The 21,792-nt window shown below is 41.0% G+C and overlaps 1 long non-coding RNA gene across 2 annotated transcripts in view; it reads left to right on the top strand.

Moving 5' to 3' along the window:
- The window catches only part of LOC133252702 (uncharacterized), a 112,317-nt gene that overhangs the window by 46,797 nt on the left and 43,728 nt on the right, over positions 1 to 21,792 (top strand). The gene's annotated exons all lie outside the window — the stretch shown is intronic.

The following is a 21,792-nucleotide window of genomic DNA, read 5'->3' as shown; positions in this document are numbered from 1 at the left end:
AGCAGATTTGAGAATCTTACTGTATTCTATTAAGCTAGGCATTAAAAAGACCTGCAAGCGTGTAAGACAGTGCTTCTCTTCTAAATTTTTTATTTTTAAAAGTACAGCTATTTTTCATAAAAATGTTATTTATGTTAACGTATAATAGGCTTGGGCTTCCCAGGTGGTGCTGCTAGTGGTAAAGAACCCACCTGCCAATGCAGGAGACATGGGACACGGGTTTGATCCCTGGGTCAGGAAGATCCACTGGATTAGGAAATGGCAACCAACTCCAGTATTCTTGCCTGGAGAATCCCATGCAAGGGGAGCTTGGCAGGCTACAGTCCATAGGGCCTCAAAGGGTCAGATATGACTGAAGTGACTCAGTGCACATAATGGGCTTATTGCTGCTGTTATTTTTAACTAACTTAACACACAGAATTTTTATATTCTGGTTTCTAACACTACAAACTTCTACAGATATAATCCACATAAACAAGAACACTTCAGGGGGCCCAATGATTTTGAAGAATGATAGGGTTCTAAGGTTTAAAAGTTTAAGAATCAATGCTTTCAGCCTTGGCTGCATATTGAAGTCAACCTAGGAACTTGGAGAAAATACTGATGCCCGGGTTCCATGCCCAGAGATCCTTATGTAATTGGTCTGGTGTGCAGCCAGGCCATGAGATTTCTAAAAGCTTTCAGACCATTGTAATGAACAGCCAAGGTTGAGAACCACTGCTGTGGGCAAAAGGCTTTTTATTAGATGTGAAAACAAACACCCAGCCATGGCCAAATAACAGGAAAGCAAATACAATTTTTAATAGAGAGTAGGGGGAGAAAAGGAACAAGTTGCTCTGTCACATTATCCCCAAAAGTACAACAGGACAAGGGAGGTATTTTGTATCTCTAGCAATCAAAGAGCTTTTTTCTTGCCAAGAATAGGACAAAGGAGAATACATTAACATGTGACCAGGTGAGGCTCTGAACAGCTTTGGGAGACATAAAGTAATAAAATCTATCTACAGAGCATCCCCAAAGAATAGGCAGCAAACCAAAGAAGTCATCAGGATAACTATTCTGATTCCAAAGAAGCCAGGTAACAGCCACGGGAGTGGAGATCAAGGGCTTCCTTGTGGGCCAGAAGTCCTCTCCTTTGCTCCCATCCCTCTCACCATGTGATGAATAAGCTTCATCAGTTCTCAGGTGATTGTTACTTAGCTGACCAGGGTGGTGCCAGGAGAGTTTGAACTGGATACAGATCTATGAATGCAATGATAATCATACCACAGCTTTCGAGCTGAGAGAGCTCTCAAGCTTCCAGGTAACCAGCTGCTCTTCAAAGCTTAAATTTTACATTAGATTATTTAATTCAGAGCAGTCTCAAGCTCTTTTGGTAATGTGGTCACTAATGACTATAAATTCGTGTATGGCTTCTGTGAAGATGGTTTGCCACTGAGTAGAAGGAAGAGACTTGTAACAATAGTTATTGCTCAGTTGCTAAGTCATGTCCAACTCTTTGTGACCCAATGAACTGCAGCATATCAGGCTTCCCTGTCCCTGACTATCTCCCAGAGTTTTCCCAAGTTTGTGTCCATTGAGTCGGTGATGCTTTCCAACCATTTCATCCTCTGCTGCCCTCTTCTCCTTTTGCCCTCAATCTTTCCTATAATTAAGGTTTTTTCCAGTGAGCCAGCTCTTCATATCAGGTGGCCAAAGTACTAGAGCTTCAACATCAGTCCTTCCAATGAATATTCAGGGTTGATTTCCTTCAGTATTGACTTGTTTGATCTCCTTTCTGTCCAAGGAACTCTCAAGAGTCTTCTCCAGCACCACAATTCAAAAGCATCAATTCTTCAGTGCTCAGCCAAGCTTCCCTGGTGGCTCAACTGGTAAAGAATCCACCTGCAATGCGGGAGAGCTGGGTTTGATCCCTGGATTGGGAAGATCCCCTGGAGAAGGGAATGGCTACCCACTCCAGTATTCTGGCCTGGAGAACTCCATGGACTGTATAGTCCATGGGATTGCAAAGAGTCAGACATGACTGAGCGACTTTTAAGAGTTTCGACCTTCTTTATGGTCCAACTCTCACATCCATATATGACTTCTGGAAAAATCATAGCTTTATACGGACCTTTGTTGGCAAAGTGATGTCTTTGTATTTTAATATGCTATCTAGGTTTGTCATAGCTTTCCTTCCAAGAAGCAGGTGTCTTCTAATCCATGGTTGCAGTCACCATCCACAGTGATTTTGGAGCCCAAGAAGAGAAAATCTGTCATTGCTTCCACTTTTTCCACTTTGCCATGAAGTGATAGTACCAGATGCCATAATCTTAGTTTTTTGAATGTTGAGTTTCAAGCCATCTTTTTCACTCTCCTCTTTCACCCTCATCAAGAGGCTGTTTAGTTCCTCTACATTCTGTCATTAGAGTGGTGTTATCTTCATATCTGAGGTTATTGATATTTTCCCCTGCAATCATAATTCCAGCTTATGCTTCATCAAGTCCAGCATTTCACGTGATGTACTCTTTATATAAGTTAAATAAGCAGGGTGACCATATACAGCCTTGACGTACTCCTTTCCCAATTTTGAACCATTCCATTGTTCCATGTCCAGTTGTAACTGTTGCTTCTTGACCTGCATACAGGTTTCTCAGGAGGCAGGTAAGGTGATCTGGTATTCCCAACTCTTGAAGAGTTTTCCACAGTTTCTTGTGATCCACACAGTCAAAGGCTTTAGCAAAGTCAATGAAGCAGAAATAGATGTTTTTCTGGAATTCCCTTATTTTCTCTATGAGCCAACAAATGTTGGCAATTTGATCTCTGGTTCCTCTGACTTTTCTGAATCCAACTTGTACCTCTGGAAGTTCTTGGGTCATGTACTGTTAATCCAAGCTTGATGGATTTTGAGTATAACCTTACTAGTATGTGAAATGAGCACAGTTGTCTGGTAGTTTGAACATTTTTTGGCACTGCCCTTCTTTTGGGATTGGGATGAAAACTGATCTTTTCTAGTCCTGTGATCACTGCTGAGTTTTCCAAATTTGCTGGCATATTGACTGCGGTATTTTAACAGCATCATGAGCAAAAGCATAGCTCAACTGGAATTTTATCACCCCCACTAGCTTTGTTGATAGTAATGTTTCCTAAGGCCCACTTGACTTTACTCCAGGATGTCTGACTCTAGGTGAGTGACCACACCATTATGGTTATTTGTACAGTTCTTCTGTATATTCTTGGCATCTCCTGTTAGTAACAACTAATATTTATTAAGCATCTATTATATCAAGCAATGGTTTAAGCATTTCATATGCATTATCTCATTCAGTGTTCTCAACAACCCTATGAGATAGTCCTATAATTTCCAGTAATAAGGAAACTGAGGCTAAGTGGTAGGTAGCCTCCAAGATAATCCTCTTTTCCTGGAATACATGCCCTTATGTAGTCTCTTCCATAGTGAATCAGAGCTGGCCTGTGTGACCAATAACATAGAGAGGAAGAGACCATGTATGACTCTGAAAGCTACATCATGAAATGTACCACTCATGTCATTTTGGTCTCTTGGATCACTTGCTTTGGGGACGCCAGCTGCCATGCTGTGAGGATGTTCAGGCAGCCCTGTGGAGAGCCTCAGCTGACATCTGATGGCAACCTTATGAAAGACTGCCAGCCAGAACAGCCCAGCTGGGCTGCTCCCAGATTCCCCTTTCACAGAAACTGTGTGCTTTTCAGTGTTCCCAATAGGACTGAATCCATACTGCTCATGATGGTAACCTTGATAATGTATCCCTATACAGGCTTTTCCTCCTTCCCTGTCTTACATTCGCACTCCCACTTCCTTCACTCCTGCTTCCTGGGATCACCTTTCAATAAACTGCTTACACTCGTGTGCTTTTCTTAGGCTGTTTCTAGGGAAAACCCTAACTAAACAGACATCATGATGAGCTTGGCTTTTATAGATTCAGATGATGTTCTATTAAAAGTGTATTATGCAAGGAGTAGGAATTTAGGGAACATTTCTCATAGAGCTGGGCTTTTTTAGTTTTAGTTTTTATTTTTTCTGGTCACAAAAAAATAGATTTAGGAATTCCTAAAAGTATGATGCTTCCCCCAAATTGATGTGCATGACTCAGAAGACTCTGAGTTTGGTTTCATGGATGTTAGCAGTTTTCAGCCATGAGTCTTTCCCACCTGCAGAGCTGACCTTGAAATGTTGTTGGTGACAAAATTTACCACAAGACTCTAAGGGCATCTGCCCTGTGAAGTGTGCCCTTGGCCAGCATTGTCTCACCTGCCTGCTTGCAATGAATTTTGACCAGAAATCAGAAATAATCAAACTCTTAATGAAAAGTTTCTAAAGAAAGACACTAGCTATTTCTTGGCTCTTTCCTTAAGCCACTATAAAATATTCCTTTGATTTAGCCAAGTCATGGATATTCTCTTGTATCCTTGGTACTGTAGGTTTTTGTTATTATTGTTGTTCAGTCACTAAGTCGTGTCCCATGCTTTTTGCAGCCCATGGACTGCAGCATGCCAGAATACTCTGTCCTCCACTGTCTCCCAGAGTTTGCTCGAATTCATGTCCTTTGAGTCAGTGATGCTATCCAACCATCTCATCCTCTGCCACCCTCTTCTCCTCCTGCCCTCAATCTTTCCCAGCATGAGAATCTTTCTAATGAGTTGGCTCCTTGTATCAGGTGGCCAAAGCATTAGAGCTTCAGCAGCAGTCCTTCCTATTAATACTCAGGGTTGATTTCCTTTAGGATGGACTGGTTTGATCTCCTTGCTGTCCAAGAAACTCTCAAGAGTCTTCTCCAGCACCACAATTCTAAAGCATCAGTTCTTTGGCACTCAGCCTTCTTTATGGACCAATTTTCACATCTGTACACAATTTGGCCTCTATAAAATATTACTGAATTTTAAGACTTCCAGTGGAAGCTGTCAGAAAATCATATTAAGATATCCATGTCTGCCCTATTGATAAGCCTGAATACATTGAATAGATGAACCGAATAGTTTCTGACAGGCTGTTGCCAAAGATTGTATTCACTAAGTTGACTTGAAATCAGTTGTTTGGAGTGCAGAAAGTATTTTCTCATAAAAACAGCAGTTATTCCTAAGGTGACGCACTCATTGATGTTCAGTTGCTCAGTTATGTCTGACTCTTTGTGACCCCATGGACTGCAGCATGCCAGGCTTCCCTGTCCATCACCAACTCCTGGAGCTTGCTTAAACTCATGTCCATCAAGTCGGTGATGCCATCCAACCATCTCATCCTCTGTTGTCCCCTTCTCCTCCCGCCTTCAGTCTTTCTCAGCATCAGGTTAGCTGGGGCTTTTCAAGTTTTAGCCCTATTAGTTCTACATTCTGAGAACACCCTCTGCCCTGGAAAACCAAGACAGCTGGTTATTCTACTTATTTCTGATGGTTATATTTCCAGATTAGCACACAGAAGTCTGTTTAACCCTTGGTTCTGTTGACATTTAGTCCTGATCCTGGAGGAGTTCTGAATAATGGATAAGATAAGGCAATGTGCTATGGTGTGTCTGAGAATTTCAGAGCTGATCAAGGAAAAGCCAGTACCAGGATAGTGTTGGACAGTATGCTTCTTGGGCACCTCTAGGACAGGGCTATGTGAGAAAGGATGTCCCTCACAGCAGGAGGTCTTCCAGAGACGCTAGTGCAGGCCACCACCCAGAGGGGAAGAGGGCCAGAGAACTATCAGGGGAGAGGGGAGTTGGAGAAGGGACTTTGTGTCAAGACAGTGTCATTCAGAAGTAATGAGTCAGACAGCTCTGAAAGACAGCAGAGACTAAGACCTTTTGGAGTCTTTTATAGCTGTGGGTTTGATCTTCTATATGGCCAGCAATTGTTTGGTGTAGTTTCATGAGAGATGAAAAGCAGCTTCTAGATTGGAAACATAGGCTTAGTTGGGATATATATTGTTGTTGTTCGGTCACTAAGTCATGTCCAATTCTTTGCAACTTCATGGAGTGTAGCATGCCAGGCTTCCCTGTCCTTCACTATCTCTAGAAGTTTGCTCAAATTCAAGTCCATTGAGTCTGTGATGCTATCTAGCTATCTCATCCTCTGCCACCCTCTCTGCTTTTGCCTTCAGTCTTTCCCAGCATCAAGGTCTTTTCCAATGAGTTAACTCTTTGCATCAGGTGACCATAGTATTGGAGCTTCAGCTTCAGCAAATTTTGTTGTTCAGTGGCTAAGTCATGTTCATCTCTTTGCTACCCCATAGACTGCATCATGCCAGACTTCCCGGTCCTTCACCATCTCCTGGAGTCTGTTCAAACTCTGTTGAGTTGATAATGCCATCCAACCATCTCATCCTCTGTCATCCCCTTCTCCTGCCTTCAATCTTTCCCAGCATCAGGGTCTTTTTCATTGAGTCAGCTCTTCACATCAGGTGGCCAAAGTATTGGAGCTTCAGCATCAGTCCTTCCAATGAATATTAAGGGTTTATTTCCTTTAGGATTGACTCGTTTGATCTCCTTGCTGTCCAAGGGCTCTCAGGAGTATTCTCTGGCACCACAGTTCAAAAGCATCAATTCTTCAGTGCTCAGCCTTCTTTATGGTCCAAATCTTACATCCATATATAACTACTGGAAAAACCATAGCTTTGACTGTACGGACCTTTCTTGGCAAAGTGATATCTCTGCTTTTTAATACTCTGTGTAGGTTTGTCATAGCTTTTCTTCCAAGAGGAGCATCTTTTAATTTGATGGCTGCAGTCACCATCTGCAGTGATTTTGGAGCCCAAGAAGATGAAGTCTGTTCTTGTTTCCATTTTATCCCCATCTATTTGCCATGAAGTGATGAGACCAGATGCCATGATCTTAATTTTTTAAATGTTGAGTTTTAAGCTAGCTTTTTCATTATCTTTCACTTTCATTAAGAAGCGCCTTGGTTCAACTTCGCTTTCTGCCATTAGATAGGGTAGTATCATCTGCGTAGCTAAGGTTGTTGACATTTCTACAGGCAGTCTTGATTCCAACTTATGATTCATCCAGCCTGGTATTTTGCATGATGTACTCTGCATATAAATAAGCAGAATGACAATATATAGCCTTGATGTACTTCTTTCCCAATTTTGAATCAGTCCGTTGTTCCATGTCCGATTCTAAACTATTGCTTCTTGACCTGCAAACAGGTTTCTTAGGAGGCAAATAAGGTGGTCTGGTTTTCCCATCACTTTAAGAATTTTCCACAGTTTCTTATGATCCGCACAGTCAAAGGCTTTAGCGTAGTCAATGAAGCAGAAGTAGATGTTTTTCTGGAATTCTCTTGCTTTTTCTGTGGCCCAACGGATGTTGGCAATTTGATCTCTGGTTCCTCTGTCTTTTCTAAATCCGGTTTGTACATCTGGAGGTTCTTGGTTCACATACTGTTGAAACCTAGCTTGAAGGATTTTGAGCATTACCTTGCAAGCATGTGAAATGAATGCAATTGTGTAGTAGTTTGAATATTCTTTGGCATTTCCCTTCTTTGAGATTGGAATGAAAACTGACCTTTTCCAGTTCTGTGGCCACTGCTGAGTTTTCCAAATTTGCTGACATATTGAGTGCAGCACTTTAACAGCATCATCTTTTAGGATTTTAAATAGCTCAGCTGGAATTCTATCATCTCCACTAGTTTTGTTGGTAGTAATGCTCTAAGGCCCACTTGACTTCATACTCCAGGATGCTTGGCTCTATGTGAGTGATCACACCATCATGGTTATCCAGGTCACTAAGATCTTTTTTGTCCTTTATTGTGCCCATCTTTGCGTGAAATGTTCCCTTGGTATCTCTAATTTTCTTGAAGAGATCTCTAGTCTTTCTCAGTCTGTTGTTTTCTTCTATTTCTTTGCATTGATCACTTAGGAAGGCTTTTTATATCTCCTTGCTATTCTCTGAAACTCTGCATTCCACTGGATATATCTTTCCCTTTCTCTTTTGCCTTTTGCTTCTCTTCTTTTCTCAGCTATTTGTAAGGCTTCCTCAGACAACCATTTTGCCTTCTCACATTTCTTTTTCTTTAGGATGGTTTTGATCACCACCTCCTATACAATTTTATGAACTTCTGTCCATAGTTCTCAGGTACTCTGTCTTTCAGATCTAATCTCTTGAATCTATTTGTCACTTCTACCATATAATCATAAGGGATTTGATTTAGGTCATACCTGAATGGCCTAGTTGTTTTCCCTACTTTCTTCAACTTAAGTCTGAATTTTGCAATAAGGAGCTCATGAGCTGAGCCACAGTCAGCTCCAGGTCTTGTTTTTGTTGACCGTACAGAGCTTCTCCATCTCTGATTGCAAAGAATATATTCATCAGATTTCAGTATTGACCATCTGGTGATGTCCATGTTTAGAGTCATCTCTTGTGTTGTTGGAAGAGGGTATTTATGATAACCAGTACCTTTTCTTGTCAAAACTCTGTCAGCCTTTGCTCTGCTTCATTTTGCACTCCAACACCAAACTTTCCTATAACTCCAGGTATCTCTTGACTTTCTACTTTTGCATTACAGCACCCTATGATGGAAAAGACATCTTTTTTGTTGTTGTTGTTAGTTCTAGGAGGTCTTGTAGGTCTTCATAGAAACATTCAACTTCAGCTTCTTCATCATTAGTGGTTGGGGCATAGACTTGGATTACTATAATGTTGAATAGTTTGCCTTGGAAATGAACCAAGATCATTCTGTCATTTTTGAGATTGCACTCAAGTACTGCATTTCAGACTCATTTTGTTGAATATTCCAATGAATATTCAGAGTTGATTTCCTTTAAGATTGACTGGTTTGATCTCCTTGCAGTCCAAGGGACTCTCAGGAATCTTTTCTAGCACCTTAATTCAAAGGCATCAGTCCTTCGGCGTGAAACCTTCTTTATGGTCCAACTCTCATATCCATACATGATTACTGGAAAAACCATAGCTTTGACTATATGGACCTTTGTTGGCAAAGTGATAGCTGTGCTTTTTAATATGCTGTCTAGGTTGGTCAAGGCTTTCCTTCCAAGGAGTAAGCATCTTTTAATTTGATGGCTGCAGTCACTGTCTGCAGTGATTTTGGAGCCCAAGAAGTCTACATGTATCCAAGTTCTTTTCCCATTTAGGTTCTTGCTTCTGCTATCTGCCCCTGGTGGATGAAGCTGTCTAAGAGGCTTGTGTGGGCTTCCTAGTGGGAGGTTCTGTTTCTTTCCCTCTAGAGGGTGGAGCTGAATCTTGTCCCTCTGGTGGGCAGCGCCGTGACAAAGGTTGTGTTTAACAGGCAGCTGTGTGCTCAGAAAGACTTTAGGCAGCCTGCCTGCAGTTGGGTAAGCTGTGTTCTCATCCTGTTGGTTGTTTGGCCTGAGGTGTCCCAGCACTGGAGCCTACAGGCTATTGGGTGGGGAGGTCTGGATGAGAAAATGCTGGCTTTCAGGAGGGCTTAATCCAATGAAATACTTCTCAGAACTGCCCCCACCAGTGTCTTTGTACCCAGAGGGAGCCACAGCCACTCCCCACCTCTGCAGGAGACCCTCCAAAACTAGCAGGTATACCTGGCCCAGGCTTTTATGAGGTCACTGCTTTTCCCCCCTGGATCCTGGTGTACACGAGACCTTCTGTGTGCCATCCAGGAGTGGAGTTTCTGTTTCCCCCAATCCTGTGGAAGTCCTGCAGTCAAACCCTCCTGGCTTTCAAAGCCAGATTCTCTTGCATCTCCTCCTCCCATTGCCAGACCATCAGGTTGGAGAACCTGACATAGGGCTCAGAATTTTTACTCCCATGGGAGAACTTCTGTGGTACAATTCTTTTCCAGTTTGTAGGTTGTCTGCCCAGCAGGTTTGGGAATTTGATTGTAATGTGATTGCACCCCTCCTGCCATATCATTGTGGCTTTTTTGTCTTCAGATGTTGAATATCTGTTTTGGTAGGTTCTAGTGTTTCTTTCTTTTTATCAGTGGTTTTCAGCAGTTAGTTGTGATTTGGTGTTTTTGTAGGAAGAGGTGAGCTCACATCCTTCTGCTCCAGCATCTTGTCTCCATCCTTAGTTGGCCTATATTTAAAGCAATTGGATGCATAAATATTTGAATTTGGTGATGGTGGACTTTGGGCTAATAGACTTAGGCTGCTGTGAAGAAGTAAACTCAGGACAGTATGCAGAACTCACCTTTGGTCCATTTGTATCACCGTGCATTCAGATTTCTGACCACGGATATCAGAACACACATCATTCCTGCTGCAGCTCTGACAGTGAGAACAAGGACTGTCCTGGGCAGATGACCTTCTGCCTCCACCTCTTTGCACTTCTGTTCATCCTTTTTTAAACACCAGTAAGTATTGTCTCTCATGACCTTGGAAGAAAGATCTAACATAAAATGGAAGGAAATGGTAGTTGCAGGGTGGAGAGTAAAATTACCGGCAGATCAGGAGTTCTGGGGCTTGGGAAGGAAGAAGGAGCTGAGGCAGTGCATTTGATGTGAGGAACAAAAACATTACTCTGGGAGATAAGAAGAAGTATAATGGGATCTGTAGTCCGTACTTGCCTACACTGTAGAGAGAACTATTGTAGGCAGTTTTCACTTTATCCAGACTGTCATCACAGTCAACCCCCTGTTTTATCCCCCATTCAGCATGGTGTACCCCAGCTTCACTGAGGAAACTCAGGATGAAGTCTTCTGACTTATGCCCCTTAGAGAGGAAGGAGCACATGACATGACCTGGCCCATCAGATGCCCAGGAACCCAGCAGAAGGGCAGTTAGAATCATTCAGCTTGCTGGCATTCCACAATGGCAACAGCACCCCGTGGTGTTCAGCACTGGCTGTCTTCACTGAAAGTGGTGTCATCAGGGCCCTGAACAGACCGTTCCTATTTGGTTGTGGTTCCAGCCAGTGAGACTCACATTGGATAATGCCCGATTTCTCAACCTGGTTCTTCATGATGAGTTTTTAAACAGCTACCTTTAAATTAGCCCAGGTCAGTTTCTGTTGTTTATAACAGGGAATCCTGATCAATACCAATGACATAGCCTCTTTTGGATTGAGAAGTTGTAAATGTCTACATCTCTAGGCAAACCCACATCTGTCCTCAAAGCCTTAAAACACATATCAGGTGCATTTCATTTTTTCCCCTTTCCCTTAGAAAGACAAATCCTTTCTAAGATAATCAAGTCTCTAAATAATAATGAGCAGTTTTCATTACAATAAGTAAATAGTATACAGTCATCTCTTGTATCTAAAGGTATTGGTTCTAAGATCCCCACAGATACCAAACTGTGGATGCTCAAGTCCCTTATGGCCAGTACAGGTGGCCCCCTCTATCTCTGGTGTTCCATATCCTCGATACAAAGGCCTGACTATATTATCAACCTATTATCTTCATGGACAGAAAAAAATGTGAATTAGCAAATGTGAAAACATTTTTATTGACCTTAAGATAGAGTAATTTTAGGAAAGCAGATAGTTGACATTGTTTTCAGTTATTCACAGCAAGGTGCCTGTGAAACTCTTATAATTGGACTGAGTGGCACCATTAATGACACTTGAGATACATGCAAAGCTTGTCATACACTTTAAAATTCACAAAGGCAGATCAGTTTAATATGCTTTATTCATTTTCTCAGTTGAACACTGGGTTATATCCCAGTTGAATAAAGCATCTGATGTACTCCGATTTGCATTTTTGCACACAACATACTTTCCAATTCTACCTTGTTCACATCACTGTGATTGTGTCAGTTTCTTACATAGGAGGACATTAGTCACATTCATTATCAGCTAAACAATTTGACCCAAATGACAATAATAAATCATGCCCAACTTAGACAATTGAAATATCAGAATTTTTAACTATGACTTGCTTAGCTTGGGCAAAAGACCCATGGTCCTGCCTATCCTAACTGTTCCTCCCTCCCAGGGAACATAATATCAGACATGTTAGGAAGTCTGACATTAGACAGTGTCACTCTGCATTGTCTTTGTTAAATTAGTATGTGTGGACGATTATGTATATGTGATTTAGTAATAGATTGTGGATTTGTGTATGATCTCTAATGAACAGCTTATTTTATGTGATCATCAAAACAAAAATCTACAGAAATGTGTGTCAGTAACAAGCCAAAGAGAGACCGTGACATTTTGGATCAGTTTGAAGCCCAAATCAAGAGTGTTCACTGTTGCCTGCCAGCAATTCAAACAGTATAGAAGTATATAAAGTATAGTTCAGTAACTAACCTGTCTGCCCTCCAATTTTCCTTCCTTGAAGTAGGCAAATATTCACAGCATGTGTGTGTATGTGTGTATATACACATACATGTGTGCATGTGTGTGTATATATACAGGAAATGGCAACCCACTCCAGTATTCTTGCCTGGAGAATTCCATGGACAGAAGAGCCTGGAGGGCTACAGTCCATACAAAAGAGTCAGACGTGACTTGGCGACTAAACAACAAGATAAGCTGTGGGGCTGAGGAAAGCCTGTGGGAAGCAGCCCAGGCTGGGATGTGGGTCTGCATTGTCAGGGCCTCCTAGCCATGTCACCTCAGCCTGAGTCAAGAGCTAGAGAAAATAACTGATGCCCAGTTGTGGGGAAAGCTGTGTTCCTTGGAGTTCCTCTTGGAATGTCTCCTCCAGCATCATCTACCAATGAAACTTAATATTGTGTCAACTGCCAAAGGAAGAACGTTTAAAGGGTCAGTTGCATTTTCACAGATTAGCCAACAAAGGATGAATTTGAGGTTGACAGGCAATAAATTGATAACTGCCATAACTGTACATATTACTCTGCCAGTTGAGTTGTTGATTGGACTATTAAAAAATTCCCCAAATAGAATGGCTTAAAACAACCACTATTTTATTTTCTCTCATGAGTCTGTGGGTTAATAAAGCTTAGCTGGGGAGTTCTCCTATTCTGTGTGATGGCATCCGGGACTGACTGTGGTCATCTGGAGGCTCTCTTGGGCTAAAATAGCCAAGGTGGTTTGCTTACATGTATGGCATTAACTGGGATGCTGGAAAAATTGTCTCCCTCTCTCTTGTCTCCATGTAATCTCAGGACTTCATCTCAATGTGGTCATTCCAAATTGTTTCCTTAATAAATTTCTTCAGCCATACTTCTTAAATTGTGGCTTAGAGCTCTCCCAAAGCACAAAAGCAGACGTTTCCAGGCTTCCTTAAGGCTTAGACCCAGAACCAGCACAGCATCACTTCTGCATTCTGTTGATCAAAGTAAGACAAAGGTCTAGCCCAGACTCAGTATGTAAGAGGCATGAATACTGGGGGGCATGGTTCCTTAACATCCACCTTTGGACACTAGCTTGGCCACCTGATTTTTTCTCTATAAACAGGATTAATATTGCCTGACTCTCAATTACCATCGCTTTTGAGGCATCATCACCTAATAATGTTGCAAAGATGAAATAAGGCATGGTGACTGCCTGCTCAGGATGAAAGGAAGCAGGCTCATCAATTTGAAGATGGCACAAAACTGGTATGCAAGTCAACTCTGGTTCTAAAGACTAATAAGTTGAAAAGATGAACTGACTCTAATACCATGCAGTTCAGTAGGGGTTAAGGAAAAGTCCAGTGGTTGGATCTGAAACTCCAGTGCTAGGATGATAAGAGGACATGGGACCTAACAGAGCAGTGTGAAAGAGAATAAAAAGTTTAGGTAGATAGTAAAGCTCAGAATGCATCTATAGTGTCATGTGGTCTAATACCAAAAGTAGATTAAAGTCTTGTATCTAAAATTTTTTTTCAAAAAGTCATTAAATATTAGTGGAATATTAATAGGCATCTTATGGAGAAAAATGTCTGGAAGATGGTTCTGTGGCCTAAAAGTTTCATAAATAATGTGTAATACAAAGGTAAACAAAATTATTAGGTCACAGAATCACCCTCCAACCATGTTGAAGAACTCAAAATTAGTAATGTGCTATTATAAATAGTGAATCTTTAGGGGAAGGGGGACATGGATAAAGGTTGTGGTATTTCCCAAGTTTATTTGGCCACAGAAACTTTTTTTCCTGAGGCATCTCCCAGGACCTGTATTCTAGGGGAACATATTTTGAGGAACATTGGTCCAGAATGAAGGATTTGATATTTGTATCTTTCTTTGCTGGCCACTCAACTTTAAAAACCTACCTTTAATTTATGGCAACATATTTAAAGGGGGGTAATGGATATTGTTCAGGGAGAAGAGATCTTTTTTTTTTTAACTTGTTATTTTGTATTGGGGTATAACTGATTAATGGGCTTCCCTGGTAGCTCAGCTGGTAAAGAATCCGCCTACATTGCAGGAGACCTGGGTTTGATTCCTGGGTTGGGAAATTTCCCTGGAGAAAGAAAGGATAGGCTACCCACTCCAGCATTATTGGGCTTTCCTGGTGTCTCGGACAGTAAAGAATCTGCCTGAAATGCAGGAAACCTGGGTTCGATCTCAGGGTTGGGAAGATCTCCTGGAGTGCATGGCAACCCATTCCAGTATTCTTGCTTGGAGAATCCCCATGGACAGCGGAGCCTGGCGGGGTACAGTCTATGGGGTCGCAAAGAGTCAGACACGACTGAGCGACTAAGCACAGCACATAGCTGATTAACAGTGATGTGATAGTTTCAGGTGAACAGTGGAGGGACTCGGCCATATATATACATGTATCCATTCTGGACAGGGAGGCCTGGCGTGCTGCGATTCATGGGGTCGCAAAGAGTCGGACACGACTGAGCGACTGAACTGACTGATCCATTCTCCCCCAGAGAGAGGTGGTCTTAATGATGAAAAGATGAAGAACAGTGAAATATAAAATACTGAGGATGCTTCATCTGGAGAAAAAAAGTGCTTCAGGGGGACATAGTAGATATCTTCAAATATGTGAAGATTGCCACATGCAGGTGCAGTAGACTTGTTTTTATAAGGGTTAACAATTGAAAGGGTTAACGGGTAGGAAGCCCAGAGGTCTCCAAGCAGCAGGAGGAAATAAACTGCAAGAGGTAGACATTTTTTTCCCCTCGAAATTTTGTGTAGAGAAGAAAAAAAAAGTCTGCATAGTTTTATTTCCTCGTACCACTGGGGGGCCTCTGGCCTTCCTATCTGTTAACCCTCTCACAATGGGATGGGGTAGGCCAAGCAGTTGCAAGGTTTTCTCTGTTCAAGAAAGGATTTTCCAACTTGGAGGTCCAAGAATGGAAAGAGCTTTGAGATGTAGTCTTGAGCTCCCCATCACTCTCAGGGCTTACACAAAGTTGTATCTCCATGGTTGGAGATGTTAAAGAAGGGATTCAGGCTCCAGCTAGCTGGCCAAACAAGATGATCTTTAAAGTTTCCTTCCAAATCTGAGATTCTAAGACTTGACTCTTAATATCCTTCTTGGGACCATCCCAAGCACCATTCTCCATTTCTCAGACGATGATTTCATTTGACTATCTAACCCTGGTAGACGGGTTGATACCTTTAACTTAAGCCAGAACAAATTTTATGGTTTGAATCATGCATCTAAAATAGTTGATCAAACTCTAAGCAGTGTTGGTGAATTTTATTATGGTGAATGTGTAAAACAATTTGTACTGGATTCCTACTTCTAAGCCAGCTTTAGTATGCCCACAGAAATTCATTATTTTGCAGTATTTCCACAAGTAAGATTCCTTTCTGATAGACAAATCTTTGCCTTTTATCTTCCAAGTACCGAATTGATTCAACAAGCCATTTTGGATATCATATTTTTTTCCATATGAAATTGCCCTTATTAGGACAGTAACTAGATTACATTGATTTCTATCAAGAATATAATTTTATGTGTGGTCTATTATAGAGTCTGGGTTCAACCTAAGAGATTATTTATTAATTTCCTTGTACAGTAAAAAATTCCAACTTCCTGATAGAAAAATAATACTCTAAATTTTCTTGTCTTGTTTTATTATTTTATTAAGATTATGAATTTATATTTTTCTGGATATCAAGATAAAATTAATTTAGCCTCTTTTTTCCTCTGCAACTTGACCCTTTTGGAGGGAGACCATGTTTCACAGAGCAAACTGTTCAAGTTTTGGCCACTAGGTGGTGCACTGGTTAAACATTTCCCCCATCTTGGATCGCTTGCAGTCTCAACTTGTACTTGAAAAAGACCAATTTGTACCTTATACCCAGAGGCCAGTTTCATTCACTTTGAACTAATCGTATACATTCTTGCATTTTGGCAAGTTACTCAGTTTTTTTGGCTCTCTCCCATGTATACATGTTATTGAACATTTTGTTTGATTTTCTCCTGTTAATCTGTCTTGCAGTATGCTCAGTCTCTCAGTCTTGTCTGACTCTTTATGGACCCCGTGGACTGTAGCCCTCCAGGCTTCTCTGTCCCTGGGATTTTTCAGGCAATACTGGAGCAGGGTAGCATTTCCTACTCCAGAGGATCTTCCTGACCAAGGGATGGAACCCACGTCTCATGCGTCTCCTGCATTGGCAGACGAGTTCTTTAGCACTGTGCCACCTGTCTCATGTCAATTTAATTGTTAGGCCAGCCAGAAGAACCTCGAAGACTAGAGGAAAGTTTATTCCTTCCTGACAAAGTGCACACTGTTTGCTATTATTATTATCTCAATCTTAGTTTTACTTGTCACTTTTAAAAGAAAAGTAGTAGGAGAGGAAGTCAGGAAAACCTGTTCCTCCTCAGAGTGGGAAGTAATCTAGTTGCGGTGTCCCACCTCCGGAAAACTGGTGCTGTCCTATCAAAGACTGCAGAGTCCACTCCATAAGGCACTTGTTTGTTCCCTCCTCTTGTAAACCATGAGAGACATTCAGCTACTACTGGCATGTAACTGAGAAGCAGGCGGGAGGTGGCAGCTATTTAAGTGCAGAGGATTATTCATAGGTATTTAGTGGAAACATAAAGAATATTAAAAGGGTAATCAGATCAACTAATTGTGGTAACAGAAGCTTGTTTCACCTCAACGGTGAAGACTTTTAATTCTTAACTTGTTGTCAGAAGGGTGTAAGGAACCCCTGACACGTCTCACCCTTCAACTCCCATAGTAGCCTTAAATAATGTTTGCCAGGATTACAACTGCCTGAGAAGGAATTTTAAAATTCCATTTTAATATGGCGGACAAGTCTTTATTCAAGAGTTGTGTGATTACCAAAAATAAGTAAATAAAGCCAAATAGGATTTAATAGAATAAATTTAAGGAATTTTATGGGACCCATGACAAGTACACATAGGCCCTTTGGGAGCCTCAGCTGAGGGTGAAAACAAGTTATCATGAGGCCAACATAGCTGCTCTCCTCTGGGCCACACAGTCTCTTGTCTTCGCTTCTCTGCACAGGTCTGCCCTGTTCCACAGTACTTCTCTTTATAGACTGAATCTGCCTACTCATCTGGCTCACTGATGGCTTTACACAGCCACTCCCAAGTGGAAATATATACTCAGCCTCTGAAAATAATCTAGTATAAACCCACTTGGTTTATTTAGGTCTTGAATTATAATTCTAGGAGCTTCCCTTGTGGCTCAGCTGGTAGAGAATCCACGTGTAACGCGGGAGACCTGGGTTCGAGACCTGCAATTCTAGGGAGAGATCTTTGGATCTAGCTTGAATCAAATACAAATACTTGGCCAACTGTCTGTGATGGTGGGGAGGCGGAGTCACAGGAGAGCATCCCGTGTGGAGGAAACGACTGTCACCTTTTGTGCAGGACAGTTCAGCAATGGCCGCCTGCTGGCAGGAGAACATGTCCAATTTTTTCTTTTTTTTTTTTATTTTATTTTATTTTTAAACTTTACAAATTGTATTAGTTTTGCCAAATATCAAAATGAATCTACCACAGGTATACATGTGTTCCCCTTTCATAAGACTTTCGACTGCATAAAATTTAGAAATATTTAATAGCAAAGAATATCTTAAGCAAAATAAGGGCTAAGAAAAGTTACAAAAGGAACAAACAGTTGCAAAATGTCAACTCCCCTAAAATAACCAGAAAATTCAGGATTAAATTAATAAAAATATTACTAAATTTAGCTGTGGGTGTTGTTATTTAGGTCTTTTGTGGGGTTTTTTTGGGGGGCGGTTGCACTGTATTTGAAACCAATGAAAACCTGATATAAATATTAAGTAACTTTTATAAACTTCTAATAAATCTCATAGAAGATAGAAATGATCTTTATTGTTTGAAATGTCTTCATCCAGTCATGTCAAACCTCTCTCAATTATGGATTAATATAGTGGACTTTTTATTTCAATCAAAATAAAATACTTACACCTTCTGATTCTAGATGATATAAATAATAATTTTTATTTATCTAGAAATAAAACTGAAGTGAAAATAATGTATTCATAAGAATTATATTTAAACCATCTATATTTGGAAAATACTGTTTTAGGCAATAAGAACAAATACAGCATTAATTAAATAACAGCAGTTAAACTAAAAAGGTAAATCAAAAGTATTTTCTCAAAAAGACCTGGATTCAATCCTAGGGTTGGGAAGATCCCCTGGAGGACGGCATGGCAACCCACTCCAGTTCTTGCCTGGAGAATCCCCATGGACAGAGGAACCCGGCGGGCTACAGTCCATGGGATCACAAAGAGTCAGACATGACTGAGCAACCAAGCACAGCACAGCATGGTAGTTCTATTTCAGTTTTCTGAGGAACCTCCTTCTATAGAAAACTATAGTGGTTGCATCAACTTACATTTCCACCAACGGTGTAGGAGGATTCCGTTTTCTTTACACCCTCTCCATCATTTGTTATTTGTAGACTTTTTGATGATGGCCATTCTGACTGGAATGAGGTGATACATCATTGTAGTTTATATTTGCATTTCTCTAATAATTAGTGACGTTGAGCATCTTTGCATGCGCTTTTTGGTGATGTATATATCTTCTTTAGAGAAATATCTGCTTAGATCTTGTGCCCATTTTTTGACTGGGTTGTTTGTTTTTTTTTTTTAATTGAGATACATGAGCTGTTTGTATATTTTGGAAATTAATCCCTGTCGGTCACATCATTTGCAAATATTTTCTCCCATCCAGTGGGTTGTCTTTTCATTTTGTTTATGGTTTCCTTTGCTGTGCAGAAGCTTTACAGTTTAATTAGTTTCTATTTTTTAATTATTTTCATTACCCTAGGAGATAGATTCAAAAAAGATAATGCTCCAATATTTATGTTAAAGAGCGTTTTGCCTATGTTTTCCTCTAAAAGTTTTATAGTATCCAGTCTTACATTTAAGTCTTTATTCCATTTTGAGCTTATTTTTGTGTCTGATGTTACAGAAGGTTCTAACTTCAATCTTTTACTTGTAGCTATCCAGTTTTCCCAGCAACACTTACTGAAGAGGCTGTCTTTTCTTCGTTCTGTATTTTTGCCTCCTTTGTCACTGATTAATTTACCATAGGGTGCATGGGTTTATTTCTGGGCTTTCCATCCTGTTCCATTGATTTCTGTTTTTGTGCCAGTACCATACTGTTTTCTTTTTTTTATTTATTTATTTGGCTGTCCTGGGTCTTAGTTGTGGCATGCAGAAGCTTCATTCTTCACTGTGGCATACAGGTTCTTCAGTTGCAACATGTGGGATCTTTGGTTGGGGCATTTGAAGTCTTAGTTGCAGCATGTGGGATCTAGTTCCCTGAATAAGAATTGAATTTGAGCCCCCTGCATTGGAATGGAGTCTTAGCCACTGGACCATGAGGGAAGTCCCACCAAACTGTTTTTATTACTGTAGCTTTATAGCATAGTTTGAAGTCTCTGTTTTTCTGTGATTTCTTTCGTCAGCACCTTACAGTATTCAGAGGACAGGTCTTTTGATTCCTTAGGGAGATATATTCCTAAATACTCTTTTTGATGCATTGGTAAATGAGATTTATTTCCTTCATTTCTCTTTCTGATCTTTTGTTGTTAGTATAGAGGAATGCAAAAGATTTCTGTGTATTAATTTTGTGTCCTGTAACTTTATTTGTCCTGTAACTGAATTCATTGATGAGCTCTAGTAGTTTTGTAATTTTCTTGTTTCTGAAAAGTGAAAGTTGCTCAGTTGTGTCTGACTCTCTGCAAGCCCATGAACTGTAGCCCTGCCATGCTCCTCTGTCCATGGGATTCTCCAGGCAAGAATACTGGAGTGGGTAGCCATTCCCTTCTCCAGGGGGTCTTTCTGACCCAGGGATTTAACCCAGGTCTTCCACATTGTAGATAGATTCTTTACCATCTGAGCCATTAGGGAAGTCCCAAGAACACTAGAGTGGGTAGCCATTCCCTTCTTGAGCTCTAGTAGTTTCATAATTTTCTTGTTTCTAGTTGTGGACTTTTCTTTTCTGCCTTTACCGTTTGCTGTGAAGCTGATTTGGTGGTGCTGAATTCTTTTAGCTTTTGCTTGTCTGTATAGATTTTGATTTCCCTGTTAAATCTGAACAAGAGCCTTGCTGGGTAGAGTATCCTTGTGTGTAGGTTCTCCACTTTCATCATTTAAAAAATATCATGCCACTACCTTCTGGCCTGCAGAGTTTCTGCTGAAAAACAAGCTGATAACCATATGGGGTTTCCTTTGTATGTTATTTGTTGCTTTTCCTTTTTTGCTTTTAATATTTGCTCTTTATCCTTTTGTTAATTTGATTACTGTGTGTCTTGGCCTGTTCCTCCTTGGGTTAATCTTGTATGGGACTCTCTGTGCTCCTGGACTTAGGTGACTGTTTCCTTTTCCATGTTAGGGAATTTTTCAGCTATTATCTCTTCAAATATTTCCTCGGGTCCTTTCTCTCCCTCTTCTGCTTCTGGGACCCCTATAATGAAAATGTTGGTGTGTTTGATGTTGTCTCGGAGGTCCCTAAACTGTTTTCATTCCTTTTTTCTTTATTCTGTTCCACAGCAGTGACTTCCATTACTGTCTTCCAGCTTACTGATCCTTTCTTCTGCCTCATTTATTCTGCTATTGATTGCTTCAAGTGTATTTGTCATTTCAGTTATTGTGTTCAACTCTGGTTGTTCTTTATATTTTCTCTTTGTTAAAAAAAACTTCTTGTAACTTCTTGCTATGTGCTTCAATTCTTTTCCTGAGTTTTTGATTGTCTTTACAATCAAAAGTAAAGGGTTCTTTACTGTGAGCTCTTTCTCAGGTAGATCACCTATTTGCACTTTACTTAGTTATTGTTTTAGGGTTTTATCTTGTTCCTTCATCTGAAACATATTCCTTTGCCTTCGCTTTTGTTTAAATTTCTATTTGTGCTTTATGTGTACAGTAGCTTAGTTATGTTTCCTGGCCTTGGAGAAGTGGCTTTCTGTGAGGGATGTCTTATGTGCCCCTCCCAGAAGTACAGTGTCCTCTCATCACCCAAAGGCCAAGGATCAGGGTCTCAGGGTAGGTTCTGATGTGTTTGTGTACTCAGTTCTGCAGGCTGCAGGATCATAGTTTTCTTGCTTCTGGTATCTGCCCCTTAGTGGGTGAGGCTGGTCTAGAGGCTTGTGCAGGCTTCCTGGTAGGAGGGGCTGATGCCCACCCACTGGCAGGTGGAGCTCAATCTGGCCCTTTGATGGGCAGGGCTATGTCAAGGGGCATGTCTAGAGGTGACTGTGTGCTCAAGAAGTCTTTAGGCAGCCTGTCTGCTGATGGGTCTTTGTTTCTGCCCTGATAGCTCTTTGGCCTGAGGTGCTCCAGCCCTGGAGCCTACAGGTCATTGGGTGAGGGCAGGTTTCTGTGCTAATGATGCAAGCAATATGTCTGCCTCCTGGAAGAGTAGGTGTACTCTCTTCAAGTAGGTGTACATTCACCAATATTTCCGCCACCAGGTTTTCTGACCCCAGACAGATCCACAGTCACCCTCCTCCCAACTCCACAAGAGGCCTTCCAAGACCAGCAGATAAGTCTGG

Source organism: Bos javanicus, chromosome 8 (assembly GCF_032452875.1).
Source record: "Bos javanicus breed banteng chromosome 8, ARS-OSU_banteng_1.0, whole genome shotgun sequence".
Classification (NCBI taxonomy): Eukaryota; Metazoa; Chordata; class Mammalia; order Artiodactyla; family Bovidae; genus Bos; species Bos javanicus.
The sequence above is the reverse complement of the archived record's forward strand: the minus strand, read 5'-3'. Positions and strand labels throughout refer to the sequence as shown.